We start from the raw sequence: 16,396 nt of genomic DNA, 5'->3' as shown, positions 1-16,396 counted from the left end.
GTAATATCCGAGATTTTAAAACTTGATTTATTATACTCTAATTTTATAGTATTAGCTTAATTAATTTTTAATCTCTATTTATTCAATACGAATGTTTTAGTCTTAAATTTTATTATAAGATTAGGTCATTTCGAAAGCTAATTTTACGAAGGAAAGTTATTTATTTTAAAATGTATTTTGGGTCAAGTAATATTTTTTTTTTTTTTTTTTTTTTTTTTTTTTTTTTTTTGTTGTTGTTCAGTGATTTTTATTAAAATCTATATTTTTACCCCAAATTATAAAATGACCAAAATACCCATATTTATAAAGAAGGACCACCTCTTATTTCTTCTCCTCCTTCACGGTTAAGAAATGAAGATGGAATTTGCTTTTCCTTCATTTGTTATTTAAATCCTAAGCTTATCACTTTGCAAATGATCAAAATTGATCTTGCTCACCATAAAAGACAAAACACACCTCTTCTTATTTCTTCCTTCACGGATAAGCAATAGCTTGGGATAAGACCAAGTTTTGGGCTTCATCTAATTCCCACGTTACTCCACTACAATAAGATTGTAGTTAGGAAATGACTTAGCTAATCTTTATCTTCATTCTTCTTTCCCTTACAAGCTTTAGAATACTACTTTCCCACCGTAAAGAAACATCACTACCACCATCTTTATCATAACCATTGCCACCCCTCCTTGTTTGAGGCGTGCCACCCCTCCTCTTGCCGCCGACCAAACCCACGCACTTCTTTCCTCCATTAATTCATGACTTCGTTCTTGATGAAACAAGCAAATAAGGAATGATCTTTTGAGACAACTACTTGACATCTTACTAAACCCAAACTAAGCTAAGTTCCTCAAATTTTAGTTTAGTACAAGTGATTTGTATAAAGATTTTATTATATAGCTTTCTTAATTATGATTGTGTTGTATTGGTTTTATAAAAGCAAAAATCTTGTGGCAAATAGTCACGTAATTTGTATTATGATGAGCTTGGTTGTTTTACTCGTTTTTAATTAATACTTGTTTTATGTCCACTTTTGCTATCAACTGATAGAAGTTGCTTTTCTTTTTATATATGTAAAAAGAACTAATGAAGTAGCATACTTGTTTTTATTCATATTGAAGTAGCATACTTATTTTCCTTTTTACCAAAAGCTACATAATACATATTTCTAGAAATAAGTTTTGGCAATTTCATGCTAAATAATATATAGTTTCAATCTTTTCTACAATTATGAATAGTAGTAGTATTTATTTTCAAAGTAGTGCTTATTTTACTCTAAATGATGTAGTACTTGTTTTGTTCTCTAAAAATAAGTTTATACTTTATTTTATCAAAGGTTTTGAATTAAGAAGTTACTAATGAGTATTTATTATAATGGGTATGATCGAATGAATAATGCAATGAGAAACTAATGACAGAGCGAGGTTGAGAGTTTGGATGATGACTATGGGAGAATAAGCTAAGTGAGATGATTAAGGATGATCTAATGAGGTAATCATTATGTCTAGCAACTGTTTTTGGTCCTGTATGTGTGACAATTATGACTGATTATTATAAGTACACGCTTGTAATCTTAATGCAATTGCATGTTATTGTATTACATGTATGCTCGTATGATATGTTTGATATTTTGTGATTTAACAGTATGTTACGTGTAAATGACATGATATGATCTTCTATATCCTTGTATATATATTAATGGCTTGCGAGATGATGATTATGTTTTTGATGTATTTCTGTCATATGATTTTACATGAATGATTTTATAAATATATATGTTGTTTATTGATCTTTGGATCTCACGAAAGTACGTTATTAATCTATGAATAACTTATTAAAAGATACACAACATGATAAATGAAAGTGAAAGACCTAGTATGTCTGGCAGTATATGTTATGTTTCGGTCATGCAATGCATGTATCCATGGGGCACCAGCCAACTATGTCGAGCACCTGCTCTATGTTATGGGCACCGACCCATCGCGGAAGACGTTCTGTCATGTCATACTGTCCAGCGACTAGCATGTCCACCAAAAAGATTACGAATTCCTGAATTCTATTAAAGGACTTATGAGAACTCACAAGGATACTCTATTGATGAGTTTTACGATATACTGTTATGTACGATCATTCGTAAAGATGTCTTACCATCATACAAGGTGATAAGAATGCTATGAATGATAGGTATTTCTAGTTATTTTATTAATTTATAAATTATGTGTACGTGATCTGTTATGCTATGCCCCTGTTAAATGTTTAACGCTAATGATTATTTTATTCAAATAAGTGTTACGAATGAATGATTATGAAATGTGCCAATGTCCTATGAATTTATGTGGAGTATAAAGTTGTTCTGAAATGATTTTATATGATACGATGTTACTTTTGTCGGCATTAAAAAAGGATCTGAACATGGTAAATGGGTGAGTTACAGGTGGAGGAAAGAATGTTAATGAAAATGGGGAATTAATCCCACACGAATGAAAGTTTTGTTATGTCCAAAACCTGTACTTACCTATGATCTTACGTGAAGGGAATGATCCTTGCCGACACAACTTTTAAAAATAATGATGTTAGATTATTTCTGAACAACTATGTATGTATGATATATGCTCAAATGATTTTGAAAGAAAAACTGTTTTTACGGGCTAGAGTAGTATTACTGAGTTTTCCACTCATTTTTGGATTTTTCTAGTGTTTTCTCTGTTTTCTATTTTTATGGATAATTAGAGGGATAATGATGACGGAGTTCAAGTTAGTCAGGAGGCAAAGTAATTAAAGGAATTTACAGTGTTGAGGATTTATGAAATTAAGCTCTATGTATTGTGGAATTACAAGTTATTAAGAGATAAATTATTATTATTTCTGGAAGTTTATACCCTGGAAGTTGTGTTATTTTAAAGGAATATTTTTTTTATCAAGGAACATGTTTATTTGTGGACCTATAACCCATAGATGGCTATAAGATTTATCTATATGATTGATTCTGTTGCGTATGATGAGTAAAGAATGGTTTATCTATGGTTCATTCATTCTGCTGCGAATGATGAGTTAAGTACGGTCCGGTGACGCCGCTTAAAAGTTGGGGCATTACAGAATCTTAATGGTATATTAATTGTGATTATGCATTTGGTTCTTTCCTTTATGCTTCTGCAATTTTAGACCACTTTTGAGCATGATTACTTGGTAGTAATTGATGCTTGATGGTTGGCTCAAATTTTCACATAATTGCAAATAAATTGCTTTAAGTGTGAAAAGTTTGTGTTTTGAGGCTCTTATGTACTAAAGATTCAATCTTTAATTATTTTAAGTGATTGGAAATTTGTGTTACTAAATTCAATGATTGTTTGTTGAACTTTCTTGATTTAATCATTTATCAAGTTGATTAAAGTCATAAAGTTTCAAACTTGTGATAGAAATTTCATTAATCTTCATATTGGAAGATGTAATTTTTCAAGGCTTCACAAGTTAAAGTTGGTATCTTTATTTGAATGTTTATGTTCATAATTCCAACTCCCTTTTAATTTTTTCAAATCTAATGATTAATTTATGTTGGTTAAATTAATAGTGAGAATAGTTGTAGACACCCAAATGTGTCTCCCCAAAACCAAACCCAGTTATGAATACCTTTCATGTCATTTGATTATTGAAAAAAGCGAAAGTGTGAAAAGTCTAGTGATGAGGATGTTTTTATTAAAATATCTCTTCTTTCTGTTTTTGAAAATATTTCTTTTCTTACCCTATTTATGAAAAACGTGCATTCTAATTTATTTTGGTCCATGATATGGGTCCAATAATAGTGTAGTTGGATGGATCTTGAAAAAACCTTTCCAACGATATATTATAAGCCCAATTCCGATGAATAATGAGGAAGTTATGACCAAAATACTAAACTGGGCCCAAACCGGATTTTACCTACGACCCAATGATCATGTGGAGGGTCCAAAGGTTTAATCCTATTCCTAAACTAATTAGGATTAATTAGAAACTTTTATAAGTTTCTAAAAGATCTTAATTATCCTTTTTTGAAAAGATAAAATCAAAGAGTTTGAAATTGAATAAAACTTTCCTTTTTTTTAATCCTAATTCTATTCGAATCTAAAGATGTTCAAAGACAGTTAGATATTATTTTTGTGTCTCATAATCTTTATCCAAATCTTATTTGGTTGGATATATCTTGAAATTATCTTTCTAATGATATATTATAATATTAATTCCGTGGTATAACGAAAAAGATATGAATGGAATACGAAACTCTATCCAAAACTGACACCCTTCCACTATTTTGGCCATATCTTTTTATCTACAAAAGATTTTCATCTGATTCCAATTGTGTTGGATATTAAACTTCAAGAGCTTTCCAACGACATATTATATTGCTTATTTGGACATCTGGATCAAAAGATAAGATAAAAACTAAATCCACAAAAACTGTTTTGCACCGCCTGACGACATATTCGTCGCCTGGCGACAAGCCCTGTCGTTGGCGACATAGAGGTGTTTTATTCCTTTTCGAACTCTGATTCTTTCCTGTCGATTCCAGACTATTTTATTATAAATAAGGTTCCTGGACTTCCGTTTTTCAATAACCAGAATTCTGTAATTCCTCTCTCTCTAAGCTAAAGCTTATTCTCTCTCTCTCTCTTTCTAGCCTAGCCTTTTACAAACACAATTCCTCATACATTAGCACTAGACACACCTAGCCAAGTTCGAAGTTGCCTTCTCCCTAGACGTGAAAGGTTTGATATATTTGATGGTTTGGTCCCAAATCTCTATTTTAATTATTTAATTTAATTATTTAATTTTATTATTTTCCTTGAACTTACTAATATGTGTATTTTGTTATTAGAAAGAGATACGAGGCATCCAAGTAAGTAATTTAATTTTTTAATTGATATTATGATATAAAAATCATGCTTAGATTATTATTTTGATTCCTAGTATCATGTTAGAATGTTTTATTGCTTCCTAGTATCATGTTTAGGGTAATGAATAAGTTTCTTGTATCAATTATGATTTCTATGATGCTTCCTATTTTGTTTCTTAATAGCATGTTAGTATCATGTTAGGGCTAAAGCTTTGATCTTTGATGTTTAGTGACATGCTAGGATTTGTTATTAATCTTGTTAGTATCATGCCTAGTATCTTGCTATTAATATTATGCTTTAACATGATTATTTTTATAATTGTTATGATTATTGTTATAATTATTGTTATTATGATTATTGTTGTTATTATGATGATGATTATCATGTTGCTTGATATATTATTATTGTTATTGCTTGATCACGCCTTTTATGCATGTTTAAAGGGAATTGGTACTTGTAATCATGTTTAATAAGATAATTAATAATCTTGTTTAGGCTAATATGATTATAATTCAAGTGATCGCCAATAATAGATTTATTTGTGCATTAATATTCAACCAACATAGATTAAACAGGTTTAGGGTAAACCTATTGATTGCATGTTAGTCAGAAAGCGCACATGAATACGAGTAGAATAAAGTTGAGGTCTATTATTAGGGCGAGTTCTTTCTCTTTTAGATTGGATTCGTACCCTCATCCCCGAACACCAGTCATGGTTCCAGACCTATTGGAATTAACAATCTCATGGATCGTTAAGGGGTGTAACCTTCACCCTGTGAACGGTTTACAAGTTCCGAAAACTTATTGGCGACTCTTTTGCTCTAGCTTCCTTCCCTTTGGACGCCACCATGCTTAAGTGTATGATCACAGTGGGGTTCAAGATTGGGGTAATGCTTGAAATATTCCCTATAGTTTTTGGCGACTCCACTGGGGAGGATTTCTATTTTAATTCCTAAAATTTATTTTGGCAATGATTTAGAATGAGTGGATGAGACTCGAAAAGTTCTAAGTATTTCATGTGCGTAATTTTGATTAACATTATTGTCATATGCATAAAAATGGTTCTCATTGGAAAGACCATTCGTAGTGAGTAAAAAACATAGGATTTTTACTCGTAGGAAATTTGAGAAATATCTTTCACAACTAGATTCGAAATAATACTGCGAATATTGGAAAATTCTAAGAACACAGAAAGCTGCTGCCTGGCGACAACTTTGTCGTTTAGCGACGGAGTTATTTTCTGGTGACAGACTCTGTTGTCTCGCGCCAAGTTCTTCCAATACCCAGCCAGAACTCCGCCTTCTTGTTTTAACTAGTTCTAGCACTGTTGGCTCGATTCTACTTCCTGATTGAGTTTTTTCTCTTTTTTCTGAAACCCATATGTGTTCTACATATGGACATAATCCTCTGGGAATTTATGCTCCATCTACCCAATCGAACGCTCCTGGCAACGAAGGGTACATCCGAGAATGTTGAATTCACCAAACCATGGAAGCGAGTTTAACTCGCGGGGTCCCATCCAGACGCGCTAACCCTTCTAAAGGTAAGGTTTCCGAGCGGTGCGTCCGGACTCATAACCATGGATCCTCTTTGACTAAACTATATCCTTGAACTTTAGAGAACTAGATCCATGTAAGTTGCAAACTCATTGCATCATATTGTGACTACTTGTGCATTCTTTGCTTGTGCATAATCTATGTGTGTTTACACTAACCGTTTGTTTGACTTGTGATTAAGACTAAATGAACTAATTAAGGACTAAAGGACTTTGCTTAATTAATTGATTAATTCATTTGAGCTAATAAATATGTCTAAAGTCGAGTCATAGTTCCTTTGAGTCAACCGGATTTTTATTCCCGTATACTGCACAAATGTCGACTTGTTTTGGTCATATCCAGAGTTCTAGAAAGAGTTACGAGTTGTAAAACCTATGGATCTGTAGCCCCGAGTTTTATCTTTAATTTGGCGTTGGTTTCGTCCCAATCAGAGTCACAGATAAAAAGTTATGACTAAAATATTACAACCTGTCCAGTTTAATGCACATACATGAGGTTTAAACTTAGTCTTTGTTCGAGTCTAGTCACATGGTCATGACACAAGTCTTAACATGTCACCTACACTCACTAGTATTAGCACACACTTTATATATGTCACCATGACCATGTCTTAGGTTCATGCATGAGTCGTTTTTCCGTCATTCGAGTGGGGGGTCCAATCTATTCCCATTCTCTTCCACATTCTCTTCCATGTTGAACAGAGTTTGAGTCAAAATAAATATAAATAAAAAAAAAAACTTATCCCTATTTCCCTTTCCACAGTACTTGGTCAAGGAGAGAAGCCCGATTAATCAAGGACAACACCTTCGTTCAAGTTCAATTTTTTGATAAACCGATTCATCAAAAGAGAAAAGCTAAGAAGACAATGGCAAGTCAAGAAGAAGTCAATGAGCTTAAGAAGCAAATGGCTAATGTGACTGAGGTGTTGAAGGCTTTAACCCTTCAAATTAATGACCCTATGAAACAACAACAAATGGAGCTCATGCAAAAAAGCTTGAGCAAAATATCCAATGGCTATAGATTCCAGGGCATTAGCTCACAAGGGGTTTCAGTGGACAAGAAGCTTCTTCCGCAGAAGTTCAATGCCAATGACATCCCTAAGTTCCAGCCAATGGACAATCCTTACTTTCACTTAAGGGCCTTTGAAACTATAATGAACAATAAGGGGATTGATAAGAATATTTTTCGCTCTTTATTCTCAATGTCTTTAGAAACCGTTTAGTGTATGGATGAATGGAATGTATAGTGATCTTTTAGTAACCTGTGAGTTTTAATGCATGGGCCATTCACATATAGTGAATGGATGAATGGAATGTATATTCTCTCACAGGTTTTATGAAATGGCAACTAGTGGGGCCCGATTAGGATAGAAAATACGGACTACGTTCCGTGATGTATTTGTGTAAATCTAAATACGGTCTACGAACCGTTGAGTATTTTTGTACCTTAATATTTAGATTAGTCCTAATCGTAGGTACTAGTAGTTGCATAATTTTGGTTATGTCTTGAAGACGGAGGTTCTTGGAAGATGAAGCCATGAAGTTGCATGAAGACCCTTGAAGACTCAAGGGGTCATGCTAGTTGCCAATTGCATCATTTACTTATTTTTTCAATATATGTTTATGGTTATGCTTATATACATGAATGATATGTTAGAAGTATGTTTAGGATTTCAATATGTTGCGATGATTAATTAAGTTCACTTAAATCAACTAACATAGAAACCCTAGGTCCCTAAGAATATTGAGTAAAACATGCCTTTCCAAAACAACACTTACCGACCTAATGAGAGTAGTGATGAGCTACGCCAAAGCGAGGCATTACAATTACTCCTAGGAAACGTAAGACATATCGGGTATGCGTGTTAGTTTTGTTTGAACTCATTGACATGAGTAAGGAGTCCTTACATATCGTGGTATAGACACCAAATTGTGTCTCCCCAAAAACCAAACCCAGTGATGAATACCTTTCATGTCATTGAATATCGAGCAAGGTGAAATATTGAAGAGTCTCGTGAATTCTTCTGTTTTCTAAAATGTTTTAATAAAAAATAGTTCATTTCTGTTTTCGAAAATCATTCATTTCATATCCTATTTAACAAAAACTTCCTATCCAGTTTAGTATAGTCCATAATCAAAGTCCAAAAATTGTTTAGTTGGATGGGTCTTGAAATTCAAGACCTTTCCAACGATATATTATAAGCCCAATTCCGAGTTATAACGAGGAAGTTATCGTCAAAATACTAAACTGGGTCTAAACGAGTTTTATGTGCGGCCCAATGATCATGTGGAGGGTCCATTAATCTTAATTATATTCCTAAATCAATTAGGATTGATTAGATGCTTCCATAAGTTTCTAAAAGATCATAATTATCCTTTTTTGACAAAAAAAAGGATAATTATGATCTTTTAGAAACTTATGGAAGAATCTAATTAATCCTAATTGATTAAAGAATTTGAAATTATCTTTTTGAAAAGATAAAATTAAAGAATTTGAAATCATAATTATCTTTTTGAAAAGATAAGATTAAAGAATTTGAAATTAGATAAAACTCCTCTTTTTGAAAGTCTTAATTCCATGTTCAGATATTATTTTCGTGTCTCATAATTTTTATCCAAATCTTAGATGGTTGGATAGCTCTTGAAATTATCTTTCCAATAATATATTATAATATCGAGCTATAACGAAAAAGATATAAAAGAAATACGAAACTCTATCAAAAACTGACACCCTTCCATTATTTCGGCCTTATCTTTTATTCTACAAAATATTTTAATCTGATTCTAATTGGGTTGGAAAATAGACTGCAAGAGCTTTCCAACGACATATTATATGCCTTTTTTTCGACTTCTGGATCAAAAGTTATGATAAAAACAAAATCTGCAAAATAACTGTTTTTACCACGGCGCGATAGGTTATCTTGTCGCCTCGAAAGGAATTTTACTCCGATTCGAATTCTAACGCTTTTCTATCGTTTTTGGATGTTTTTCTCTATAAATATAATCTTTTTCCTCTGTTTTAATCACCAACAATCATCAACAATCATCTTTCTATTCTCTTCTCTCTTAACTAGAAGCTTATTCTTTCTCCCTCTTTCTAAGCCTTGCCTTTTTAAATACAATATTCGTCGCTCACGAGACTTAGAAACACTTAGCCAAGCTCAAAGTTGCCTTCACCTTAGATGTGAAAGGTTGATAATTTCTGAGGGTTTGGTCCCAAATCGTATTTTAATTATTTTTAAATTAATCATTTGATTTAATATTTTCATTGAAGTTACTAACGTGTGTATTGTTTTGATAGAAAGAGATACGAGGGAACAAAGTGAGTAATTAAATTGCTTTATTTCTTTAGAAAGCATGTTTATATTATTTTAATTTCTAGTATCATGTTAGGATGTTATTTATTGCTTTCTAGTATCATGTTTAGGTTGCTTCCTATTTTCTTCTATCACGTTAGTATCATGTTAAGATAAAGCTTTAATCTTTATTGTTTTGCAACATGCTAGGATTTGTTATTAATTTTGTTAGTATCATGCCTAGGATCTTGCTAATATTATTATGCTTTGATGAGATTGAGATTTTGATAATGATTTATATGTTGCTTGATAAATTATTGTTATTGCTTGATCACGCCTTCTCTTCCAGGTTTAAAGGGAATTTGTACTTGAAATCACGCTTAATAAAATAATTCATAAATTAGGGTATGATTTTAATTTAAGTGATCGTCGATAATAGTTTTGTTTGTGCATTAATGTCAACCAACATACATTAAACAAGTTTAGGATTAATATATTGATTGTATATTAGTCGGAAAGCGCACATGAATATGAGAAGAATAAAGTATCTATTTAGGGCAAGTTCAATCTCTTTTAGGTTGGATTTGTACCTTCATCCTCGAATATCCGTTCATGGTGCAGGACCACTATGGAGTTAGCGATGTCATGGATCTTGAAGGGGTGTAACCTTCACCCTGTGAACGGTTTACAAGTTCCTAAAACTTGTTAATGACTGTTTTTCTCTAGCTTCCATCCCTTTGGACGCCACCATACTTAAGTGTATGATCACAGTGGGGCTCATGTGTGGGATGCTTGAAATATTTCCTACAGTTTTTGGCGATTCCACCGAGGAGGATTTCTATTTTAATTCCTAAAATTTATTTTGGCAATAATTTAGATTGAGTGGAGAGACTTGAACGTTCTATGTATTCACGTGCGTAATTTTGATTGACATTATTGGCATAAGCATAAAATGGTCCACATAGGAAATACCATCCGTAATGCGTAAAAACATATGCTTTTTACACGTAGGAAATTTAGGAAATATCTTTCACCTCTAGAATCGAAAAAATGTTGCGAAAATAAAAAAATTCTAAGAACACAGAAAACTGTTGAGGCATGTAGGAACTGTCGCTGAGAGAACAGATCCCATCGCAGTACGATGGCTATGTCGCGATGCGATGGAAACATTACGGCGTGACAGGGCCATCTCGTTGTGATGGTCCCTGTTTTCTCGCGCCATGTTGTTTCAATACCAAGCCAGGCGTTTACCTTCTTGCTTTGACCGATTCTAGTACTGTTTGGCCGATTTTACTTCCCGATTGAGTATTTTCCTCTTTTCTGGATACCATATGTGTTCTACATATGGCTATAACCCTCCGGGAATTCACGCTCCATCTACCCAATCGAATGCTCATTGCAACGGAGGGTACATCCGAGTTTGTTAATTCACCAAACCATGGAAACATGTTTAACTTGCGGGGTCCTATCCATACGCGCCAACCCCTCCAAAGGTAAGGCTTTCGCGCGATGCATCTGGACTTATAACCATGGACCCTCTTTTGACTACCATAATCCTTGAACTTTAGAGAATTAGAGCCATGGTTAGGGTGCAAATTCATTGCATCATATTGTGCTTATTTGACTACTTGTGCATCTCTTGCTTGTGCATATCTTATATGTGTTTACACTAACCGTTTGGTTTTACTTGTGATTATAAATATGCTTAAATAAACTAACCAATGACTAAAAAACTTTGCTTAATTAATAAATTAATTAATTTGAGCTGATATATATGTCTAAAATCGAGTCATATTTCCTTTGAGTTAACCCGAAATTTTATTCCCGTATACTGCACAAGCATCAACTTGTTTTGGTCATAACCAAAATTCTAGAAAGAATTACGAGTCGTACAACCTATGGATCTGTAGCCCCGAGTCTGTTTCATCCAATTCAGAGTCACCGATCAAAAGTTATGAAAAGAATACTACAACCTGTCCAGTTTAGTGCACATACGTGAGGTCTTAACTTAGTCTTTGTTCGAGTCTAGTAACATAGTCTAGTCACATGGTCATGATACGAGTCTTGAACATATCACTTACACTCACGAGTCTTTATGCACTTTGTATATGTGTCACCATGACCATGTCTTAGGTCCATGCATGAGTCATTCTTTCCGTCATTTGAGTTGGGGGTTGTAGACACCTGATTGTGTCTCCCAAAAAAACCAAACCCAGTGTGAATATATTTCACGTCATTGATTATCGAACAAGGTGACATGTGAAAGAGTCTCGTGATGCATCTGTTTTTAATAAAAATACTTTTTTCTGTTTTCGAAAATATTTCTTTTCGTACTTTATTATGGAAAATGTCCAGTATAATTTAGTTTGGTCCATGATATGGGTCCAATAATAGTGTAGTTGGATGGGGCTCGAAAAGAGCTTTCCAACGATATATTATAAGCCCAATTCCAATGAATAATGAGGAAGTTATGGCCAAAATACTTAATTAGGCCCAAAATAATTTTATATATGGCCCAATGATCAAGTGGAGGACCCATTAATTGTTATTCCTAAAGTTATTGGGATTGACTTTAATCTTCTAGAATAATCCAGAAGGTTATTTTAAGTTCTAATGGAATTAGGGTTGATAATAATACTTTTATCTTATTTAAAAAAGATAATGAATTTTATTTGGAATAAAACAAATATTTTAATGATAAACTGATCTTAAATTAATGATAAACACGGAGTCTAATTTTCTAATTATATTAGGGGAAGGAATCCGTACAACTGTTTTATTGTAGCCGCGCCATCGCGTTGCGAGGAGTCTAACGCGGCGCGATAGGGGTGTTTTACTTTGAGTCAAATTCTAACTTTTTTCTAAGTGTTCCGGATGTTTTCTCTATAAATAGGGGCGTTCTTTTCCCGTTTTCAATCATCAACAATCATCTAATTCTATTCTCTCTCTCAAAGCTAGAAGCTTGTTCTTTCTCCCTCTTTCTAAGCCTTCCCTTTTCTAAAATACAATACCGCATTCACGAGACTTAGACACACATAGCCAAGCTCGAAGTTGCCTTCTCCCTAGACGTGAAAGGTTGATAATTTCCTAGGGTTTGGTCCCAAATTCCTATTTCAATTATTTCAATTAATTGTTTGATTTAATATTTTTATTGAAGTTACTAGCGTGTGTATTGTTTTGATAGAAAGAGATAAGAGGCAACAAAGTGAGTAATTTCATTGCTCTATATGTTTAGAAAGCATTCTTAGATTATATTAATTCCTAGTATCATATTAGGATGTTATTTATTGCTTTCTAGTATCATGCTTAGGTTGCTTCCTTATTCTTCTATCATGTTAGGGCTAAAGCTTTAATTTTTATTATTTAATGACATGCTAGGATTTGTTATTAATCTTGTTAGTATCATACCTATGATCTTGTTAATATTATGCTTTGATGAGAATATTATTTTGTTGATGATGATTTGTTGTATCAATATTATTATGTTGCTTGTTATTTATTGTTATTGCTTGATCACGCCCTCTCTTGTAGGTTTAAAGGGAATTTGTACTTGAAATCACGTTTAATAAGATAATTAATAATTTTATTTAGGCTAATGTGATTTTAATTCAAGTGATCGCCAATAATAGATTTGTTTGTGCATTAATAATTCAACCAACATAAATTAAACAGGTTTAGGATTAATATATTGATTGTATGTTAGTCAGAAAGCGCACATGAATATGAGAAGAATAAAGTAGAGGCCTATTTTTAGGGTAGGTTCAATCTCTTTTAGGTTGGATTTATACCTTCATCCCGAATATCCAATCATGGTTCAGGACCACTATGGAGTTAGCGATCTCTAGGATCATGAAGGGGTGCAACCTTCACCCTGTGAACGGTTTACAAGTTCCTAAAACTTGTTGGCGACTCTTTTGCTCTAGCTTCCTTCCGTTTGGATGCCACCATGCTTAAGTGTATGATTACGGTGGGGCTCAAGTGTTGGGTGCTTGAAATATTCCCTACAGTTTTTGGCGACTCAGTATTCATGTGCGTAATTTTGATTAACATTATTGGCATAAGCATAAAAAAGTTCAGTATTGGCAGACCATCTATAATGCATAAAAAACATAGGCTTTTTTTACACGTAGGAAATTTGGGAAATATCTTTCACAACTAGAATTGGAAAAACGCTATGAAAATTAACATAGAGGGCTGCTGAGGCATGTAGGAACTGGCATTGATAAAAAAGTGCCCATCGTAGTGCGATGGCTTTATCGCACTGCGATAGCAATACCGAGGCGCGATAAGGCAATCGTCTCGTAATGGTCCCTGTTGTCTTGCACCAAGTTCTTCCAATACCGAGCAAGAAATCTGCCTTCTTGTTTTGACCGGTTCTAGTACTGTTTGCTCGATTTTACTTCCTGATTGAGTTTTTCCCTCTTTTCTGAACCCATATGATAGGAATGCTGTCCTTCGGATAAGTGTATTATTCTGATAGAGGGTTTGGAATTATTAGGAAGCTAATTATTCAGTGAGGTCAAGTGATCGGAATGCCTAGGTGGAGGCCACTTCTGATTAGTAATATTAATCCATAATTAATATTACAGCTTAATCTTGACTGAAACCTCTGTGTTACACCCAAGAAACTAATGATCCGACATGACGAACTTATTCAAAAGGAATTAATGAGTCGCTCGAGTATTAAATATTTTGACGTCGGAAATCGAGCTAGGAGCGTCGAAACCGAGTGTCGCAAGTCAAGTCGAATTAATAAAAGACGAGACGGTAAAATCATTAATTAATCAACAATTTACCAAAATACCCCTAACATCAGAATGCCCCGAGAAAACCGAGTGCTAAGGGCACTTGGTATAGCATGGTGGCTAGCATGCGCACCAAACCGAGCCTAGGCTAGCTGGTTGGGCTGCGGCAAGCTACCGCACCACTACTAGCATTGCTGCTAGCACATGGCTAGCAAGCCATGCGCGCATGTGCGGGCTTGGTGCGAGGCAAGCAGCTATTGCGCGTTAATGCTAGCAAGGCACGCGCATAGCCGCAGCAGCTATGGCGCGCCAGCATGTTAGCAGGGTACGCGCATAGCTGCAGCAGCTATGGCTCCCCAGCATGCTAGAAAGGCACGCACATAGCAGCAACGGCTATGGCGCTCTAGTAAGCTAGTAACGTACATAGCAGCAACAGCTATGGTAGTGCCAACTGGCGCAAGTTGGTTGGCGTATATGGCTTGATTTGACCGGTTTTGGGGAAGCTTGGGGAGGAAGGCATTGGTCCCCTCCCCTTGTGGTCGTCACCTAACCTCTCCTCTTAGAATACCACTTGTTGGTTATTTAGTTGTTTGCTATTTTCTTTTATTTTTGATTTTAAAATAAAACGAAAAATTGATTTTACCAACTCTCCCACATTGATGGGAGAGTGGAATTCTCTCAAGACATTCTCTATAAATACTCATGTGCGTGGCTTGTGCGCAGCAGGCAGCAGCAGCATGCTGCGGCTGTGCGTGCGCTGCTTGCTACTTGGTGCGTGTGTGTGTGCTGCTTGGTGCGTTGGGGTGCCTTTGTATGTGCGGGTGTGCTGCTTGCTTGCGGCATGGTGCGCGCACAACAGCAAGCTCGAGTGGCCTTCGTGGCCACGAGTCACAAGCACGCCCCATAGGGAGCATAACGCGTATGCGATGTTTTAGGCTATGGGTGCGACACTTGGCTCGGGCCACGGCTGTGCGCACGACCCCTTACTAGGCACCCATGCCCCGGTGTGCAGCACACCAAGCCGAAAGGCTTAATGGTGGGGATTTTGGGGTTTTAGGGCTATGCTGATTTTGCGCTTTGCCAATTTTAATTATATTTAGATTATTTTAAATAAATTTTGAAGGCTAGGCCTCGGTTTTGAGCGGCACTTGCAAAATTTTGTTTTGGCAAAATTTTTGGTTTACCGGCTTAATTAATTGGATTAATTAAGATGGATGCGGAATTTAGTGGGAGCTTCAATTTTGATTGTGCTTAATCACTTTATTGGTTAAACAACTTTGACTAGTTTTAATTAGGCACGTTAATTGGATTAACCACCTAAATTAGTTACTAGTTTACGCGTGTTTGAGGATTGTTACTTGATTTTCGCTGTAAAATGCATGGGCCATTCACATATAGTGAATGGATGAATGGAATGTATATTCTCTCACAGGTTTTGTAAAATGGCAACTAGTGGGGCTCTATTAGGATAGAAAATACGGACTGCGTTCCATCATGTATTTTTGTAAATCTAAATATCGTCTGGGAACCGTTGAGTATTCTTGTACCTTAATATTGAGATTAGTCCTAATCGTAGATATTAGTATTTGCATTATTTTGGTTATGTCTTGAAGACGGAGGTTCTTGGAAGACGAAGCCATGAAGTTGCAAAAGAACACCCTTGAAGACTTGAAGACTCAAGGGGTCATGCTAGTTGCCAAATGCATCATTTAATTATGTTTTCGATATATAATTATGATAATATATATGAATAATATGTTAGATGCATGTTTAGGATTTCGAATGTTGCGATGATTAATTAAGTTCACTTAAATATACCAACACAAAAACCTTAGGTCCCTAAAATATTGAGTAAAATTTTCCATTCCAAAACAACACTTACCGACCTATTTAGAGTAGTGATGGGCTATGCCAAAATGAGGCATCACTATTACTCCT

At 34.7% G+C, this 16,396-nt stretch overlaps 1 long non-coding RNA gene across 1 annotated transcript; it reads left to right on the top strand.

The window, feature by feature from the left end:
• Positions 1 to 452: 452 nt before the first annotated feature.
• LOC145582163 (uncharacterized) lies at positions 453 to 7,678 on the top strand. Its single transcript, XR_014099803.1, has 2 exons — positions 453 to 1,485; positions 7,181 to 7,678. It is a non-coding gene; the product is annotated as an uncharacterized LOC145582163 (long non-coding RNA).
• Positions 7,679 to 16,396: the final 8,718 nt, after the last annotated feature.

The sequence above is a fragment of the Chenopodium album genome, chromosome 15 (assembly GCF_948465745.1).
Source record: "Chenopodium album chromosome 15, dcCheAlbu1.1, whole genome shotgun sequence".
Taxonomy (NCBI): Eukaryota; Viridiplantae; Streptophyta; class Magnoliopsida; order Caryophyllales; family Amaranthaceae; genus Chenopodium; species Chenopodium album.
This window is presented reverse-complemented; position numbering and strand designations above follow the sequence as displayed.